General features: G+C 45.6%; 1 protein-coding gene and 1 non-coding gene across 9 annotated transcripts in view; both read left to right on the forward strand.

Moving 5' to 3' along the window:
- Positions 1-19761, forward strand: part of RGS6 (regulator of G protein signaling 6) — a 588674-nt gene that overhangs the window by 460183 nt on the left and 108730 nt on the right. The gene's annotated exons all lie outside the window — the stretch shown is intronic.
- TRNAE-UUC (transfer RNA glutamic acid (anticodon UUC)) lies at positions 9573-9644 on the forward strand. The gene has a single exon. It is a non-coding gene; the product is annotated as a tRNA-Glu (tRNA).

Raw genomic sequence — 19761 nt, forward strand, 5'->3', positions numbered from 1 at the left:
TGTGGGGACAGACGCAGGTAAGAGTTGGAGGGGTGCAGCTACAAGCCAAGGAACACCAAAGGTTGCCAGAAACCGCCAGAAGCCAGGAGGGAGGCATGGAACAGATTTTTCCCTCCCAGCCTCTAGAAAGAACCAACTCTGCCAAAACTCTGATTTCAAACGTCTGGCCTCCAGAAGGTGATCCTTCAGCCATGTTTTAAGTGAGAAAGACAACTTTGGAAGGATTCTTTAAGCAACCATTAGTGTCAGGGCTGGTATAGACCAGATTGTAAAAGAGGCAGGAATCAGTCTCATTTACAGGGCCTTTGCTTTTCCACCCATGTTGCATCCATGTAATATTTGCCTGTGTCTCATGCATATGCTGAATGGCCTCAGGCTGACTTTCTCCTCTCAAGAGTGAATGGCTGGCCCCTAATTCTAAGACATAATATGAGATAGAAATAACAGCAGTTTTTTCATGGCAAAATCCATGATCTCACACAAGTCAGGAGTAGGGCACTGCTTCTCTCTCCTAGGAATCCATAGACCAGTGGAAAGCTTCATTCCTATCCACTCATTCACTCGGTGCTGGGCTGGTCTTATGATGAGCAAAAGTAGAACCTGTCCCTGACTTCAAGTGGCTTCCAGTCTCCTGGGGACATTTATTCAGGCGATGAGGCCATACAGATGGCATTTCAGGCATGAGTTGGTTCCTGTAGATAAAGGTGGGAGGTCTTCTTGGGTTGCTGTCTGCTTGGGGCTTTTCCTGGTAGGGCCTGGCACTTTGTCTATACCTAGACAAGCCTGTTTATCCCCCACGAAGTCAGATTGAGAGGTCTGTCCTATACCGTCTTTGCTAGAATGTCCCAAGTACTATGGGCTCAAGCCCTTCCACATTTCCTCCAGGGCACTAATTTGGGGGTGAGTTTTCTGAGGATTTATGATGTTTTGCTTCCAAAAAAAAATTATGAGATAGAAAGAAGTAAAGCGTAACAAATAAATAGTCTGAGTCTTGCTCAGTTTTGAGATGGCAAACTGAGGACCTTGTGACTTTTCTTGAGTTGACGAGGTCCAGCCAATGGGCAGTAATCCTGAGATGCTATTTATAGGACTTTTGCAGTAAAAACCTTCAAAGGAAAGGTAGTTCTTGCCTTGTTGAGATTCTGTGATTCAGAGGGCTTTGACAACGAGTCCTAGGGCGTAGATAATATCTGCCTTAACAACTTACTAGTGAAATGAAAAATTATATCATAGGTAATTATTCCTTGATGTGGAACAAATGTTTTCTTTGGTGTCATTTCAAGCCTCTCATTCGCAGATGTTCACATACCTATCTCTCTAGCATCATCTTGCTTACATAGATGTTGTTGTTTAGTCACTAAGTCATATCTGACTCTTGCAAGTCCATGAGAAGTGGCCAGCTGGGCTCCTCTGTCCATGGGTTTTCCCAGGCAAGTGTACTAGAGTGGATTGCCATTTCCTTCACCAGGAGATCTTCCAGACCCAGAAATTGAACCTGTGTCTCCTGCATTGCAAGTGGATTCTTTACCACTGAGCCACCAGGGATGCCTATATAGAGGTTACTCATCACAAAATGCCCTGAGAGCCAGGAACCGGAGTTCTGGGAAGCATCACTATAATCTCTGCTCAGAGTCAATACATTCTGTGCAGTTGGTCTTTGAACAGAGTCGGGTGTGTTGGGGGTTTTATTTCAGTTCATAAACCCTTCTCTGACAGATGTTTTCATTCTGAGTTCAGTCCTATGCTTTAGATGATGCTTCAGTGCTTAGAACAATGCCTGGCATGAGGAAGCATCTAGTAAGTATTTGTTGAGTGCGTGAGTTAATGAATTCAACAAAAACTTATAAAAGTTCTTTGTCAAAAAGTCTTGACAATATCACAAGCACATCAACAAATGCAGAAACCATCAAAGAAAGAGTTGATATATTTGAACATAAAATATTTAAAAGCTGTACCTCTAGAGGCACCTTAAATGTAAATGACAAATTGTAGGAAGGAAAAGTGTGTAGCACAAAATGTTCAGATAAAATGTTATATCCTTAATACTTAATGAGTTCCTATTAATAGATATAAAAAGATAGGTATCCCAACAGAAGAAATACATATGGTCAATAAATGTATTAGAAACATTGAAATTTCACTTTTAAAAAAGGAGTAATTGTCTGAAATGGGCTATCATTTCTCCCAATCAGGTTGGCAGTGATAAACAAGAATGCTGGCTAGGGTTAGGGAAATGGGCACGAGTGTGCACTTCCAGAGAGAGGAGAATTGTGTTCAGTGTCTCCTGAAGGCCAGTTGTGTCGTAGAGTCTGAAGCCTTGAAAGTAATCCAGAAATTTCACTTGTAGAGATTTGTCTTAAGGAAATCATAGGCGGTATGAAAAGTTGCTACTGTTTACTGCTTTATTGCTTATAGTTGCCCGCCCCCCAAAAGTGGACAACTATTTCTTTGAAGGGAGCTAGATATAATATAAAACTAGATATGGACTCTGAGGGAGAAGGTGAGGGTGGGACGTTCTGGGAGAATAGCATTGAAACATGTATATTATCATATTTGAAACAGAACACCATTCCATGTTCGATGCATGAGACAAGGGCTCAGGGCCGGGGCAATGGGATGATCCAGAAGGATGGGATGGGGAGGGAGGTGGGTGGGGGGTCCAGGAGGGGGAACACATGTAAACCCATGGCTGATTCATGTCAATGTATGGCAAAAACTATTGCAATGTTGTGAAGTGATTGGCCCCCAACTAAAATAAATAAATTTATTAAAAAAAAAAAAAAAAACTAGAAAAATTTATTTTTAGAAAGAGATAACAGAGGGAGAATCTAAGAGGGAAATTTTATGCATGATTTTTATTTTCTTCCTTATGCTTAGCTGGATTTTCTAAGGTTTTTATTGAAATAAAATATTTCACTTTTGTATTTGCAAGACTTCCCCAGTGGCCCAGACGGTAAAGCATCTGCCTACAATGCAGGAGACCCGGGTTTGATCCCTGGGTCAGGAAGATCCTCTTTAGAAGGAAGTGGCAACCCACTCCAGTACTTGCCTTGAAAATCCCATGGATGGAGGAGCCTGGTGGGCTACAGTCCATAGGGTTGCAAAGAGTCAGACACGACTGAGCGACTTCACTTTCACTTTACCTAAAATAAAAAATTAAGGCTGCTTAGATAACAATATAATTATTACCAAGTGATATAACCTGTACTACTGAGCCCTTACCATAAGCCTTTGAGTTAAGCTATATCAAGTCCTCACCATAATTCTCAGGGTTAAGCAAGGCAATTAGCCTTATCCCTAAGTGAGTGAGTGAGTGAAAGTTACTCAGTCATGTCTGACTCTTTGTGACCCCTTGGACTGTAGCCCACCAGGCTCCTCTGTCCATGGGATTCTCCAGGCAAGAATACTGGGGTGGGTAGCCATTCCCTTCTCCAGGGAATCTTCCCGACCCAGGCATAGAACCCAGGTCTCCTGCATTGCAGGCAGATTCTTTACCATCTGTGCCGCCAGGGAAGCCCAGCCTTATCCCTCCACATGACAGAACTGAGACTCTGAAAACTTAGATGGCTATTTAATATCACACAGTCGATGAATGAAGTCCAGGGTGCTGCACCCACAGCTCAGTAAGTGCTTCCTCCTGTATGGTCTGTTGATTGCTCCAGAACAAAAATTCAAATGATCACTAGACTGCTGTTGGCCTCCAAAGGTATAGAGTGAAGTATTTTGTAGTTTTGGGAACACTTACTCAAGTGTATGCCTATTATATCATTAGTGTCAAGCAGACTAGAAAAATTTAATATTCCCATTTTACAGATGGGGAAGTTGAGGCTCAGGGATGTTCCATGACTTTCTCAAGGTTTTAAACAGTAATGGTGAAACTTGGATTTAAACATGCTTTTAGTCCAAATCCCTTGCTCTGTCTACTTGAATTTGGCATAATAAGCTTTCTCAACATCTCTCAGTCTATCCAGTTGTGTTTCTAAAGGCTTGTGATTGGCTTAAGTCATGCTTAACTGTCCTTTCTATATGCTTGTCATGAGCCAGCAAGGCTTTGGGCCTATCTTTGTGTGCCAGGTTGTATTTCTAAAGATGTCTGGAGTAATATCTTTGATCCCATATGATCTTCTAGAACTTTGGTACCACTCCATCCCCAAAGATGGAGCCAACAGAGTTTAACATGGTGCTCATGTTAGCCAAGGCTAAGTCATAAAAATGGCATGCACCTCTGCCTCGTTGTCATGGGGTGTTTGCTCTTGGAGTGCAGTCACCATGCCGTAAGGAAGCCCACACAGCCCATGGAGAGGCCCACATGGAAAGGAACTGAAGCCCTCAGCTTACACCCTTGGTTGAACCCCCAGCCATCAGAAACAGCTAGCTTGCAGCCATTATTCAGTTTCCACTTGAAACGTGCCCCTAGTAAAGCCACCTCAGCTGAGGCTGCAATGTGCAAAGTAAGTTGAACTCATCAAACTCTGCCCACATTGCAGATTTTTGAGCAAAATAAATAATTATTTTAAGCCATTCACTTTGAGAGCATTTTGTTAGACAGCAATAAAAGGCAGATATGTCGAGAACTGAATCACTTTTAAAGTTAATTCTGTGTGAAAAACATATTCATATTTATTAAGTGCCTATGATGTGCATGGACAGAAGAGCCTGGTAGGCTGCAGTCCATGGGGTTGCGAAGAGTCGGACATGACTGAGCGACTTCACTTTCACTTTTCACTTTCATGCACTGGAGAAGGAAATGGCAACCCACTCCAGTGTTCTTGCCTGGAGAATCCCAGGGACGGGAGAGCCTGGTGGGCTGCCGTCTCTGGGGTCGCACAGAGTCAGACACGACTGAAGCGACTTAGCAGCAGCATGATGTGCCAGATATTCTTTTCCAGGTGCTTGGGAGTATCAGCAAATGAAAGTGATGAAGATCCTTGCCCCTATGAGGCTTATATTTCAGTGCGGGTGGGGGGGGGACAAACTAGATAATAAGCATAATAAATAAGTAGCATTTAGTATGTGAAAAGGGATAAATGCTTCTGAAAGTTTAAAAGGTAAAACAGAGAAAAAGAATCAGGAGAGCAGATTTGGAGCAGTTTGCTGTATTTACATTGTGATCATTAGTTATCTATTAGAACCTACTGTATAGTGCAGGGGGAGAAAAGATATAATCTGTTTGTAGGACATATATTAAGTTAGCCTTAAAAATGCATTCCAGTATACATTAGGGACTTCCCAGGTGGCACTAGTGGTGAAGAACCTGCCTGCCAATGCAAAAGATGTAAGAGAAACAGGTCAATCCTTGGGTCAGGAAGATCCCCCGGAGGAGGGCATGGCAACCCATTCCAGTGTTCTTGCCTGGAGAATCCCATGGACAGAGAAGCCTGGTTGTCTGCAGTCCATGGGGTCACAAAGAGTTGGATACAACTGAAGCAATTTAGCATGTACACATACATTAGATGGAGACATATACTGTTTGATTTTACTTACACGAGATTCCTAGAATAGTCAAAATCATAGAGTCAGAAAGTACATTAGTAGATGCCAGGGGCCAGGAGGTGGAGGCACTGGGGAGGGGGATTGGGGACTTAATGTTTAATGGGGACAGGGTTTCAGTTTAGGAAGGGGAAAAATTCAGGAGACAGATGATGGTTAGCATTGCACAACAATGTGGATACACTTAGTGCACTGAACTGTACACTTAAATGTGGTTAAAACTGTTTGTTTTATATTATGTGACTTTCATCACAGTATTAAAAAAAAAAAAAAATGTGGTCGAAGAATCTGCCAGGATAAGGTGCCGTCTGAACAAAGATGTGAGTTCGCCTTGTTGATACCCAGGCAAGACTCTGAGTAGGGATGTCAGATGATGTAGTCTTGTTGGCTATTGTGAGGACTTTGGCCATTTCAGGGTTTTGAGCAGATCTGTCCCAAACAACATTTTTAAAGCTTCATTCTTTCACTACATGGGGCTCCACCATCAGAAATCAAGGGTGGAAGCAGGGAGACCACCAAGGAATCAGACAGGAGAGAGAGAGGCTCAGTCTTCGGTGGGAGCAGTGGAGGTGGTGAGAAAAGCTAGATTTCAGACCATATTCTGTGTTTGAAAAGTAGGGCTGAATGGATTTCCTGTCTGATCGTCTGATTGGATGTGAAATGTGACAGGAAGCAAGAATTCAGGGCTCACTCTGAGTTTTGGGGCCTGAGCAACTCCTAGGATGGGCAGCCCTCAGCTAAGTCACCAAAGACTAGGAGTGAGAGATGGAGTGAGAGGTGATGAAGGTCAGGAGTCCACCCTACTTGTTGTCTAGCTTTGGACTTTGTTCCACAAATGTTTATTGAGTGACTGCAGTGTTGGGCACTGAGCTTGGCACAGGAATTTAGAGATGAATAAGACAGGGCATTTCTGCAGGTGGCTTGTGGATAGTGTGAGGAACAGATACCTGGACAGGCAGCAGCAGTGCAGCGTGACAAGCAGTGTGATGGAGATAAATGTGTATGGGCTGTGGGACCACATGCAGTGGGGGTGGGAGTAACATCTGGGCTGGGCCCTGAAGGCGGTCTTGATGGACCAGCATGTGCAAAGGCGCAGGGGTGGGCAGGGAGAGGCTGGAGATGTAGGCTTGGCCTTCTGTATGGCCTGTTAAGAGTCCTGAACCTTACCTGTTAGAGATAGGACTTCTCCTACTTGACAGGAGGTTGGAAAGTGTTTGGAGAAGATGCTATTTCCTAAGAGAAAAAAGGTGTTTAAGTATTTGCACAACCTTTAACAATCATTATAATGTATTTTCTAAATTCTGAGGCCCTGGAGCAGAACCCTAGCCTCCCTATTCAACTCCGACCCCACCTGGAATCTCTGTGCAATTTACAAACAGAAGGAGTAAAATGATTTGAATGTGAAGGTCATTGGAGTAGAGGACAGGGAATTGAGAAGCCAACATATTTCAGTAGGTTTCCCACATGGATAATGATGTCATCAAGGATAATAGCAGGATTTCAGGTAGAGAACGGGATGGTGACCCAGGCACCAAAGTCTTCCACAAATGAGAAGAAGCTAACAAAAATAGAGAGATGATAGACCAGAACAGTAAACTGGGAGTATATATAAGCCTCAGATAATCAGAAATTTTTACATAGAAAAAGGAGAAATATCATGACAGGCAAGATGATGCCTACTTTCCCTCTGAACCCCAAATTAGGTGGTGGAGGGAGGTGGCACTAGGAGGAAGGGCACTGGAAACGGGATGATCCGTGTAGACCAGAAGATAGAGGGTCCCTTCTGTGCTTCTATGAAGGTTATGAAGGAACTTTTTTCACCAATGGAGCCAAAGAACAAAAGTTCCAGATATGGGCATGGGGAATGGGTCAGGGACCAATTAAGGGAAGAGGAAACTCAGATCAACATGGAGATGAACTGAAAAATTAATGGGACCCCAACGCACTTGGGTTTTACCCACTGAGTAAGGATGAGGGGAAAGTAGCTGGTGTCAACTTTTCTAATAGCTCAAGTTACAGCTAATCTAACACATATTTGCTAGTTGGATGGATGGATGGATGGATGGATGGATAGATGAGGGGACTTATTTATCTCTGGAAGGCTCTATCTCACTCTGAAATGATGATGTTTCTAAGAGAGCTCTGGCAGGATTTGTTCTCTCCCAGGTCCTCATGGCATGATGGAAACAGTGGATGGTCAAGGGGAGGCCCCCACTGAACATTCTTAGCTCTTCCTGGGGACTGGTTTGTTCTTGAACTTGGCCTTACCAATCCTGGGGCTCTCTTCTGATTTTATATCCTAGGGGCTTTCATGGAAGAAAGCCATTTCTCCAATGGTCATTGGAGAAATCCCCCTTGATGTCTTCTCTCATAGGTGGACACTGGGCATTTCAAGTGGAGGGAACCACGGAAAGGCCTGAAGGCAGGAAACCCAGCTGTGTTAAGCAGTGTGTCCAGTCATAGGCTGAAGTGGACCAAACTGCCGAGGTAGCTGAGGTCATGTTGTGAGGGACTTGCTTAGCTGTTGGCACCCGTAGCCTTGGAAATTCATTTGTCTCTCAAGAGAGTCAAGCTGCTTGGATTACGATATCTGACCCTACTTATTAAGACTCTCTCCCCAATAGATTGCAAATTCTTCGTGGGGCCAAAAGTTTACTTCTCTTTGGCCCAAATTAATCTCTCTGCAATCTAGTGACATTTCTCACGGTACTGTAGAGAACTTTGTATCTATCTTTCTCCCTACCGGATGTTAGCACTTTGAATCCCATCCAACTGCCTTCAAAGTTTCCTGCCACCACTTCTAGGTCCTTCAGTGATTCACACGGGGCAGGGGGAGGGGGGCTCTGCAGGCAAATGTCTGCCTTGTTCTCCAGTGTTGATCCCAGTTGGGCTACCTTTCCTCCTTTTATGCTGGTGGTGGTCCAGGAAATCTTTCTGCTTTCTTTCCGTTAAGACCTCACCCTGATCTTGGCCTTAGGTTTTCCCATTCATGGAAAGAGGAGGAAGCATAAAGGATGTTTGTCATTTATCTTGGCTATCCAGCATCAAAATATCTTGCTTTGGTTATGAAACTCCAAATAATGAATGTCATGGGGGGGCGAAGACCACTCCCAACTATAGACAAAGGAAGCATTGGACATTCTCTTGTCCTGTGCTGGGTGCGGCCAGGACATATGATGTGTTCCAGGCTCTGCCAGTCGGACGTGCCTCCCTGCCCTTGACTTTTACTTAGGAGCCAGAGATATAAGGGACAGAGTAATTTCCTCCCCAGAGCCTGTTCTGGGCCATATTGATGGGCATTTTCCAGTTGCCTCGTCTCAGTCTAGTTTTCTAGTCTTCATCAACGGCAGGCTCTGTAGAACTCTACATGGTCCAAGGACGTGAGGGATGTCATTTAAGGAGAAAGAGACAGCTTTGCCCCTGGCCTCTCACCTTCCTGGGGGAAGACATGTCTCAAGAAATGGGCAGCTCTGAGCTGGGGTCATGGCTACAGTACATAAGAGAAAACCTAATGGAGAAGATAAGGCATCCAAGAGTAGGGGTAATGGAAGAAAGGTCTCACATCGTTGCCTTACCTAGATCTATTGATCATTTTTATTCTGTGTCAGGAAATATGGACTAAAAAGTCTTTCCTTTGTACAGTAACTTCATCATGCATCTCTGAGGACCCCACACTGTCCTTGTTTCTCTCCACCCCCACCTTCTCCAGGTGGGCAAAACAGGAGAAATGTCTCCGTCTCACTTTGGTTAAAGCATCTCTGCCTCCAGGGAGGGCGAGTGAGTGAGAGTCATAATACTGGGAAATAATCTGTGTGCTCCCTTTACTGGATTTTGGATTGTTGCTTACTTTAATGAAATTTATGTGACCCCAGAACCAGGCTTCTAGGAGTAGCCACTTGAAGCAGAGGAAATATTTAGTCACATTCTAAAACTGCAACCCAAATATAATGGGAGCCAGTTGGTTACTCGGAAAAGGGAGTGTCACTTACCAATCCAATCAGGATGATTGATCATCATTCCACCCTGGCTTATCTGCATCTGGGGAATAGAAGTATTAGGATATAAGTGACTGTCTCAGGAATTCCCTGGTGGTCCAGTGGTTAGGACTCAGTGCTTTCACTGCTGGGGCTCAGGTTCAAACCCTGATTGGGGAACTGAGATCCCACAAGCTGTCCAGGATCTAAATAAATAAATAAAAATCTCATTCTGTTCTTTAGCTTTGCACCTGCCAATTCACCACACATAGCTTGACTGCAAAAGAGGTGTTTACAAGACTAGAGGGTGTTTACAAGGTTAGAGGGTGTTTGCAAGGTGTTTACAAGGTTGAGTCAGATATGATAAAGTGGTTTTCTGTAATGCAAATACTTTGCCACCCTCTGCCTGTTTTCTCTGTTACCTAATTGCCTCTGAACAGATCATAAGTTGAAACTGGAAATTAATTCCTTCTTCCAGGCAGCTTGGGAACTAGCCGCTCTATTTCTTATAGTTTGGTATAAGATAGTCCAGGAAGCCAAGCAAAGCCCAACTATAGAAGTCTTTGGAGACAAGAGAGCATCTTAAGTAGGATTTAGAGAAAGGGAAAGTATTAGTTGCTCAGTTGTGTCCAACTCTTTGCGACCTGATGGACTGTAGCCCACCAGGCTCCTCTGTCCATGGGATTCTCCAGGCAGGAATACTGGAGTGGGTAGCCATCCCTTCTCTAGGGAATCTTCCCAACCCAGGGATTGAACCCAGGTCTCCTGGATTCCAGGCAGATTCTGGCTCTGCCTGTCTCCTTAATTACGCCCTCCCCTCCTCCCCAGCCCTCCTACTGAGCCACGCAAAATGACTGACTCTGAGCAATGACTGGAGTCAAAGTGCCTTGGTTCAAATCCTAACTTCACAGACCATGTGACCTCAGCAAGTACCTACCCGCTCTTTGCCTCACTATCTTCATCTGTAAAATGGGATAATGACAGTAACTGCTTCATCAGGTTGCTGTGCATATAAATGAGTTAATATCTGTGAAGTGCTTGGAACCATGCCTGGCATATAGTAAACAGTATATAAATGTTGATTTCAAGCTATAGTGGCTTACTCTCTGACTTTACCAAGAGAAATTTTAGAGACCAAAGGTCTTACTGATAACCGTGCAAGTTACTTCTCTCAAATTCAAAGCTCTGCTTTACACTACGGCCTTCACAGCCAGGCTCAGACACACCTGGGTAGTAACTTTCAGCATAACAGAGAATGTTCTGCCTAAAACATTACTTGAATCAGTTGCCACAAATCTTTTAAAGCTATTTATGCTGCCTTCTAAGGTATGTTTCCTCAATGTAGATTCAGTTCTGTTTTGAGAAGAATACTTTTCTGTTCTGCAAGATGTAGAGACCCTTGTATTTGTGTAACAGTCCTGCCTGGCAGTCTGCTGTTCCTGACCCCAACATCTATTTTTCCTTTCTGACTCAGTAGTATGGTTCCTCTTTTGGCTGAGCATCCTGTAACTCAGAATAAAACTATTTCCCAGGTTGTCAGATCACTGAATTCTGCTGTCTGAATCATGTGTGTATTCATTTCCCATCACAGCTACAACAAATAGAAATTTGGTGGCTTAAAACAATACAGTGGAAATGTATTATAGTGCTGGAGGTCAGGAACCTGAAGTGGGTCTTACAAAAGTAAAGGTATGAGCAGAACTATGTTCCTTCTGAAACTCTAGGGGAGAATCGGTGTCTGTACTCTTTCCAGCTTCTAGCGATTGCCTGCATTCCTTGGCTCATGGTCACTTCCTCTATTTTCAAAGCCAGCAGCTAACAAGCACTCTCTCCACCCCAATCCCTCTCTCTTCCGTCTACCCTTCCCCAAGCACTCCTTTGAATACATACTCATGTGCGAGCCCACCCATACCTCTGCTTCTGACAGTGCATCACCTTCTCTCCCTGATACTCCTCTCTCTCTCTTATAAAGAGCCTTATGACTACATTGGTCCCGCCCGGATAATCTAGGATAATTTCTCCATCTTGAGGACCTTAATTTCATCTGCAAAGTCCTTTTTGCCATGTAAGGTAGATATTCACAGTTCTGAAGATTAGGACATGGACATCTTTGGGGAGCCATTATTCTGTGTATCACAATATGTGAACAGAAAAAGGGGCTTCCAGGAAATGTGCTTAATGGGAGGCGTCTCACCTAGGAAAGGCACTCTTTCGCTTTTCTGCTTTTCCTTCTACCTGCTGCTTGATGCTGAGATGTGATGGCTGGTACTTCAGTACACATTCTGAAGCATAAGTTGATCTTGGGGGTGAAAACCAAGCACTTGGAGGATGGAAGAGAAATGTTAAAGTGGAGATTCCTGAGGATCCTATGGAGCCACCTCTAGACTTCTTCTACCAAATATACTTCTATCTTGTTTAAGCCACTATTATTTTGCTTGTTTGTTTTCTGGAATGTAGAGCTGAACATAGTCCCAATTCCTCAAAATTATACACGACTCTCTCCTTAATGAACTCCAAGTCTAGGTCTCTCAATCTACTACCCTCCCAACAGCATGGCTATGACCACTGCTGAGAAAATATTTTAATAAAACAGTGTCTTTTATCATGTTATTTGATCGGACACCAGCCTTTAGTTCAGTCTGTATGCTGAGCCATACAACCTCAATAGTTGCCAACCAAGCAACTGACAAGGGATTAATCTCCAAAATAAACAAATAGCTCAAGCAGCTCAGTATTTAAAAAAAAAAATGACACAATCAAAAAATAGGGGGAAGATCTAAATACACATTCTTCCAAAGAAGACACACAGATGGCCAACAAACATGAAAAGATGCTCAACATCACGAACTGTTAGAGAAATGCAAATCAAAACTATAGTGAGGTATCACCTCACACCAGTCAGAATGGCCATCATCAAAAAAATCTACAAACAATAAATGCTGGAAAGGGTGTGGAGAGAAGGGAACCTTCCTACACTGTTGGTGGGAATGTAAATGGTTCACTGTGGAGAACAGTATACTCAAAAACAGAATACTCAAAAACTAAAAATAGAACCGCCATATGACCCAGCAGTCCCACTCCTGGGCACATACCCAGAGAAAACCATAATTCAAAAAGATAGCACTCATCCCAGTGTTCACTGCAGCACTCTTTACAATAGCCAGGACATGGAAGCAACCTAAGTATCCCTCAACAGAGGAATGGATAAAGAAGATGTGGTACATATATACAATGGACCATTGCTCAGTCAAAAAAAAAAGAACAAAATTGTGCCATTTGCAGAGATATGGATGGACCTAGAGACTGTCATATAGAGTGAAAGAAGTCAGAAAGAGAAAAACAGACATTGTAGAATTTGGCTTATATGTGGAATCTAGAAAAATGGTACAGATGAACTTATTTGCAGAGCAGAAATAGAGATGCAGATGTACAGAACTGAAAGATTGGGATTGATATATACACTACTACGTATAAAATAGATAAATGATGAGAACACACTGTACAGGGAACTGCTCTGTGGTGACCTAAATGGGAAGGAAATGGAAAAAAGGGGGGATACATGTATACATATAACTGATTCACTTTGCTGTAACCCAGAAACTAAGACAACATTGTAAAGCAACCATACACTTGTAAAAATTAATTTGAAAATGTTTTCTTTATTTTTTGTGTTTGTTTTTTATGTATTATTTGTGTGAAAAGTATTATAAGCCTATCACAGTACAGTTGGGTATCTAGGCTAACTTTGTTGGACTTAGGAACAAACCGGACTTATGAATGCACTCTTGGAAGGGAACTCATTTGTATGTCAAGAACTTACTGCACAAGGTTTCTCAGTTTGAAACATTCCTAACTGTTCTCTGAACAAAAGCCAGCTTCTCTTGGTCTGGAGCTGATGGAAATGAAATGAGGCTTGTCCATTAGAAAGACGGCATTCCTCCCCAGAGTCTGTAACCCCGGGCAGGATGTGAAGCTTGACGTCACTCCCAGGCTGTGTTCACAGGCCAGCTCCAGAGCCCCCAAAAGATGCTTTCAGGGAATTTAGTGACCAAAAAGCCAGAAAGCAAGCTTTTAAACTTAGTTATAAATCAGAAGAGAACACAGAAACCCTTAGCTGTCTCTTTGGCTTGGGCGCTGGGCAGAGCTGTCAGGTGCTGGACATAGTGGGGAGTGTCGATTTTTCCCTGAATCATGACTTGAGCAGGAAAGGGAGGTGGCTGGAAGGGCGGATTCCAGGAGGAGCTGGCGAAGGGTCCAGAGTTGGAGCTCATTTATCCTGCCGTCTCCCAAGGAAGAGGATGCATCACTGGATAAGTCACATAAGAGAGAAGCCCAGGCGCTCAGGGTAACAGAAGGCATTCCAGAGCGAGGATGGGCAGGCTTGGGTCCTCAGCCAGCTATGCCACTGCCAGGCCCAGCGTTTGGTTCCAAAGCCCTCTCTTCTCTGTCTGCATGTTCTCCTCCAGTGATCTCACCCAGCCTCCCTCCTGGTGTACACTCCTGGGTACATTCTACCCACCAGTGACACCCAAATACAATCCCGGGCTTGCTCTGTCCCTGAAAACTCAGCCTCCTATGTCCACTGGCAGATTCAACATTGCCACTTGGATGGCTGCCGCATACATCTGATTCAGACAAAACATGGCCAATAATGAACCCAGGTTTCCTCCCCAACCTGCTTTCCCCGTCTTCACAGCACCCAGGCCCCTCATTATCGCACTGTTTTTTCTTACCTAAATGCCCAAAGCAGAAAAGGAGTTAGGGATTTCAGAAGGGAAGACTGGGGCAGGGAAGGTGGGCAGTGTGGCTTGACTGCCACCAGCTTCCCCATGGACTTGTTCCCCTGTTTCTTGCTGACGACTTGTTATCCAGGGCCCTCGCCAGCCCTCAGCAGGGTCAGGACACACAGGCCTCTGACCAGCTCCTACTCCTGCCACTGCTTCTGTTTTTATGGTCATCAACACCCACCGCCCCCTGCCCCAGACAGCCCCGCTCTCAGCCCTGAGGATTCAAGGCTGTCCTTCAGGGGAAAGTCAAGGGGGAGTAGTCCTTGGAGGCAAGATGGCAGCGGATCCCAGAGAAGCCCAAGGCTACACCCTTCCCTAAAAGATGACGGGGAGCGGAAACAATGGTGGTGTCCCCCACATGAGTCCCTCTGGGTTTGGGGCACCTTGCTGAAGGCCCCTGAGCAGCGATCAGGGATGGTGACCAGCAGCAGAGGTGTGGGGGATGCAGGCTGACCCAACAGCACATCACTTCCTGAGGTCAACTGCAGGAAGGGATCAGGGCACCGCTGGCAGTGGCCAGGAGGCCCAGGTTGAAGGACGGATCGGGGGGGAAAGGCCAGCATCCTGATGCCAGGAAAGCATGAGCTCATTCCCCGGCAGGTCTGACATCATCTCCCTGCAGCTCTTTAAGCCTGGTTCTTTTGTGATTCACGTGTGACTCTCAGGCCCTGGTGACTGGCTCAGTGCTTTGCATATAAGTGATGCCTGAGCACGCTGTGACTTTTGCCCTCCAAGACTCTGTTCCCTTTCACAGAGACTTGCTGTTCAAGCCTGCATATAAATGCTAGCTGTCACATGGTACTGTTGGTGTGATTGCTTTGGATGGCTTTGTTCTTGGCTCTACATCCAATACTCTCCTCCTTAATCTTTTCTATTTCTCACTGATGCTAAGCACTTCCTTCTCTGTAAACTGTCTCCTGAAACTGGGTGGGCTGGAATTACATACGTACTCTGTCTGTGGCCCATGAACGCTCCCCACCAACACTCTAGTCCAGCTCTTGTAGCCCACGTGTGCACTTTTTTGTTTAAGAACACAGTCATCTTATTAATCACTGCAGGTAAAGGAAGGAGAATGGTCCAATCGGTAGGAATAGCAATAATGATGATGATGATGATGATGAAGTCAGCCCATGCTGACCATTTCCTCTGTGCCGAAGGACACAAGGCTGAAGCTTTTACAGGAAGTATCCCATACCACCCTCTCAGATGGTGCTTTTATCATATCCTAGAGAGACTGAAGCTTCGCAAGAGTACGGCACATCCCCAAGGTCGCAGAGCTGCTGGAAGGGGGAACCCAGACTCAGACACAGGATTCGGATTCATGGCCCCCCTTGCTGGTAGACGCCAGGATACGGGCTTGGCTGTAGCTGGGATAGAGGAGAGATGTTGGGGTTCCTTGGGGTTCTGTTTTGCCTCAGAAACTGGAAATTGAACTGGGAGTAGATCTTCTACTGATGGAGAAGGTCCCAGACCAGTTTTTAAAAGGATGGACTCATTTATCTGAATGAAACAGAGAAGCTTGAAAGATGGAGGCTAGAGCCAGCTCTGAACTGTCTAGACCTGCAACACAGGCTGGGGGAAGAGCCAGGAGAAAGGCTTGATTCCACCTAAGGCTCGCTGCCCAGGAGATGAGCTCCAGGCCAGACTCCACTCTGGGCAGATGGAGGTGTGCATCAGCTGTAAGCGGAAAGGAACCAGAACTACCCATGGATCGGGGCGCCCACCTCCATTTAAATACTCATAACACAGTCTGGGGTAGATTCTGTGATGGACCCATTTTGCAAGTGGGTAAACTTGGTGTCAAGGTGGTTGAATAACTCATCCAAGGTGATCAGCTAGCAAGGGGCAGAGTCAGGATGATGACAAAAACCAACAGTGTTCCAGGAAGCCAGAGCTCCAGGGCCCCAGAGCTAAAATGAGTGCAACACGGATTCAGTCTTTGCCCAGGTACCTGTGTATCCCAGACTCTTGCTTGAAACCTGGTCTGCTCACACTCCCTGCTGGGCACACCTTGCCCTTCCCAAGGTGGTGGCAGGTGTCCAGCAACACTTTGCAGACCTAAGCCTTAGAATGTGCTGTGGAAGCACGTCAGCATTATTCCCAAACAGTGCGGTTAGACGGATCAGATTCCAGGAAAAGTGATTGCAGCCTGCACACCTGGGCGTCACAAAGACTGCCTCTTCTGCTCCCTTCGAGAAAGCCTTAGCCTCTCAGATTAATTTCAATTTTCTCGAATGATATTTCAGGTTCAGAGGCGCACAGATGAGGTGATCAGTAGACAGCACCGGCCCTGACACCCTCCAGCCCTGGACCCCCCCAGCCCTCCTGGGAAGGAGCCGCAGTCCTCAGAACGTTTGTCACGTTCTTTCCAATGCGGCTAGTGGACACCTGGCATTAGCTCACTTCTCCCCCAAAGCTGCAAATCTGCTTGACTGTTTTTCATTTCTGCCTTCGGATGGGGCGGAAGGCGGGCCTGGGAGGCAGCCACCCTCAGGGAGCAGGGGCTACCCCCTACAGAGGCCAAGATCCTCCGTCTCCCTGTGCGAAGTGCATCTGTGTAGCATAGCCAGTTCCCCTTTAATAAGCTGATAGTTGAGCTAAATCCCGGGTGTGCACCTCCTTGCCCTGGACGCTTTTGATTGACAAAACTAATCTCTCCTCCACCCCCACGTCTGCCGCCGCCCGCATCCTCTTGCAAATCATGTGCTCGGCGGGTGACAATTAGATAGAAGACTTGGGATTTGGACGCGGAGGGTTATGAGGTTATGAATCAATGGTGGGGGCCCTGGGTGAGATAACAAACCGGGGGGAGCCCGGCTCAGACACCTCACCACAACCCTCAGAGCTTCCCAGTTGATTTATGAGTTGGTAATAACCTCGCCCGGTCTCCTGCCCCCTATTATTTTTCATAATGCATGGGAAGCAAGCGGGGAAGCGCGGTCTGAGGTGGGGGGGCGGAGGGGCAGGCAGGAGAAGGCCCACCAGGGGGTTCCCCGTGGCTGGCTGTCTTTCCCGCTGTGGGTCGCTGTGGGGCGCAGTTGCCACGTGCCCATGGAGGTGGGCAGGCCTATGTGCCTGGCCTGGAAAGAAGACCCCAGGGAGGTGGGCCCGGCCCGCTCTGGTTTAGGGCTGAATGAGGCAGTGATGCTTGGGTATCGCCGGTTCAAAATCATCGGTCTGTGAGTCTGGATTTAATTGCTCCAAACTGTTCAAGTCAGAATGACACAAAAGCCTCCTGTTAAGAAGGGAGAATCAGCGCCGTTTCGAAGCCATTCGCAAGCAGTTTGAACTCCGCAGCCAGAGAGCTGGGGAGCCAGCGCAGGGACAGGAGAGAGGAGGGAGGGAGGGGGTCTTTCGACCTGAGAGGCACGTTGACGACCACCTTTCCTTCTACTGGTTGTCCTCTTTAAGTGACAGCCAGAGTTGAATGAGGAGAAGGGGGCAGTTCAGATTACTGCCTAATGTTTTGGGTTTTTTTTATTGAAGTATAGCTGATTTACAATGTTGTGTTAATTTCAGGTATACAGCAAAGTGATACGGTTATACATATATGTATCTGAATAGGTCTCTATGTTCTGTTTTTTGTCCTTTTCCGACTCATTGGAAAAGACCTTGATGAGAGATTGAGGGCAGAAGGAGAAGGGGATCACAGAGGATGAAATGGTTGGATGGCGTCACAGACTCGATGGACATGAGTTTGAGCAAACTCTGGGAAAAAGTGAAGGACAGGGAAGCCTGGTGTGCTGCAGTCTGTGGGGTTGCAAAGAGTGGGACAGGATCTAATGACTGAACAACAATTATAATTTATTCCAAGATACTGAATATAGGTCCCTGTGCTAGGCAGCCAATCCTGGTTGTTTATCTATTTACCTAATGCTTTTTAAAGTGTTCCCTGAGACTTCTTCTTACAAGGAGAAAGGTGGTTTTTGAAAGCAAATGTCAATGGATGAAAAACCTTGAACTTTCTTCTAAAGCAGTAGTTGCAAAATGCCCAATACTACGATTGGTGCTAGCCTGTGATGAAGTTTTCATATGTCACAAAAAACTGATAAAAAAATTTTTTTAATGTAATGAATATGTGCAATATGAATGGCTATGTATATTATATGATGCCCATTTCAATGTAATTGTTGATTAATAAGCATTAATTAAACCCCAGCTTCATGACAGGTGGTCTTCGCTTGGTGCCGGAGATGAAAAATTACAACAGAGTCCTGCTTGCTCGGAGCAATTGTTATGGGTTGAGTTGTGTCACCCCCAAAATTTATATGTTGTGGTCTTAACCTCCAGGCCCTTAGAATGTGACCTGATTTGGACACAAGGTTGTTGATGTGTAATTAATTAGGGTGAACTAGTTTAGGTGGGCCCTCATCCACTATGTCCTTAGAACGAGGAGAAAGTAGACACAGGGACACACACACAGGAAGGTGCCATGTGAAGATGAAGGCAGAGGTGGGGGTGATGCTTCCACAAGACAAACACACCAGAGACTGTCAGCAAACCTGCAGGAGTGAGGGGAGAGACGGAAACAGCTTCTCCGCACAGCCCTCGGATGAACCAGCTCTGCCCACACTTGCATCCTGGACTTCCCGACTCCAGAACTGGGAGACGATACATTTCTGTGGTTGAAGCTGCTCCGTTTGCGGTGCTTTGTTAGGCGGTCCCAGGAAATGGATACAGGGGGGAAGCAGACACTGACCAAATCATCACATCGTGGATGTCTAGTTCCAAACCGAGATGAATGCTCCTACAGAAGGTCCTCCCTACCCGGAAAATGTCCTCTGAGGAGCAAGGCTACAAAAGCTGCCAGAGGGGGTGGATCCCCCACCCGCTGGCTCCATGAGGCCCCGCCAGCCTTGTAAAGCTTGCCTGCTGCAACTTCCTCCCCTTCTGTCCATCAAGAAAACCCTTCCTGAAAAGCATCAGAGGACCTTTGAGATTTTCTGAGGCCTGAAATGAAAAAGCAGGCAGATAACAAGAAGTTCCAGTTGTTGCTGCTTCTCTGAGCCATGCCGATGACTTGGTAAGACACTTGGCTCCAATGTGAATATAAAACACAGACTGCCTCCGTAGCTCACGTGTGTTATGCTTATTACATTCCAGGCACTGTGCTGGCATTGCACATACAGCGTCTCCTTTAACCCCAGAGCCTAAGCATCAGGTCCTTTTTATTATCGTCCTCATTTTCATATGAAGAAAAATGAGGGCACGAAGCAGGTAGGTGACCTAATAAGAAATTTCAGCAAAATCACAGGCCAGGCTTTTGGTGAGGGTTTCTCTTGTTTTATCCTGGAAGCAGGCAGAATTTCCCCCGGTTAACCAATGAGTATGGAGATTGGAGTGGGTGGTGGTTAAGGCACCTGCCCAGCCAGGGTCATACAATTTGGAAATGATGTACCATGAGTGACACTCAAGTCTGCCCAACTTTATAAGCAATGTGCTTTATTGCTTCATATGCTTGGGAAGCAAGTATATACCTGTTAAATGTGTCACCATTTTCCTTGGAAAAA

The sequence above is a fragment of the Giraffa tippelskirchi genome, chromosome 7 (genome assembly GCF_054371585.1).
Source record: "Giraffa tippelskirchi isolate mGirTip1 chromosome 7, T2T-mGirTip1v1.2.pri, whole genome shotgun sequence".
Lineage (NCBI taxonomy): Eukaryota > Metazoa > Chordata > Mammalia > Artiodactyla > Giraffidae > Giraffa > Giraffa tippelskirchi.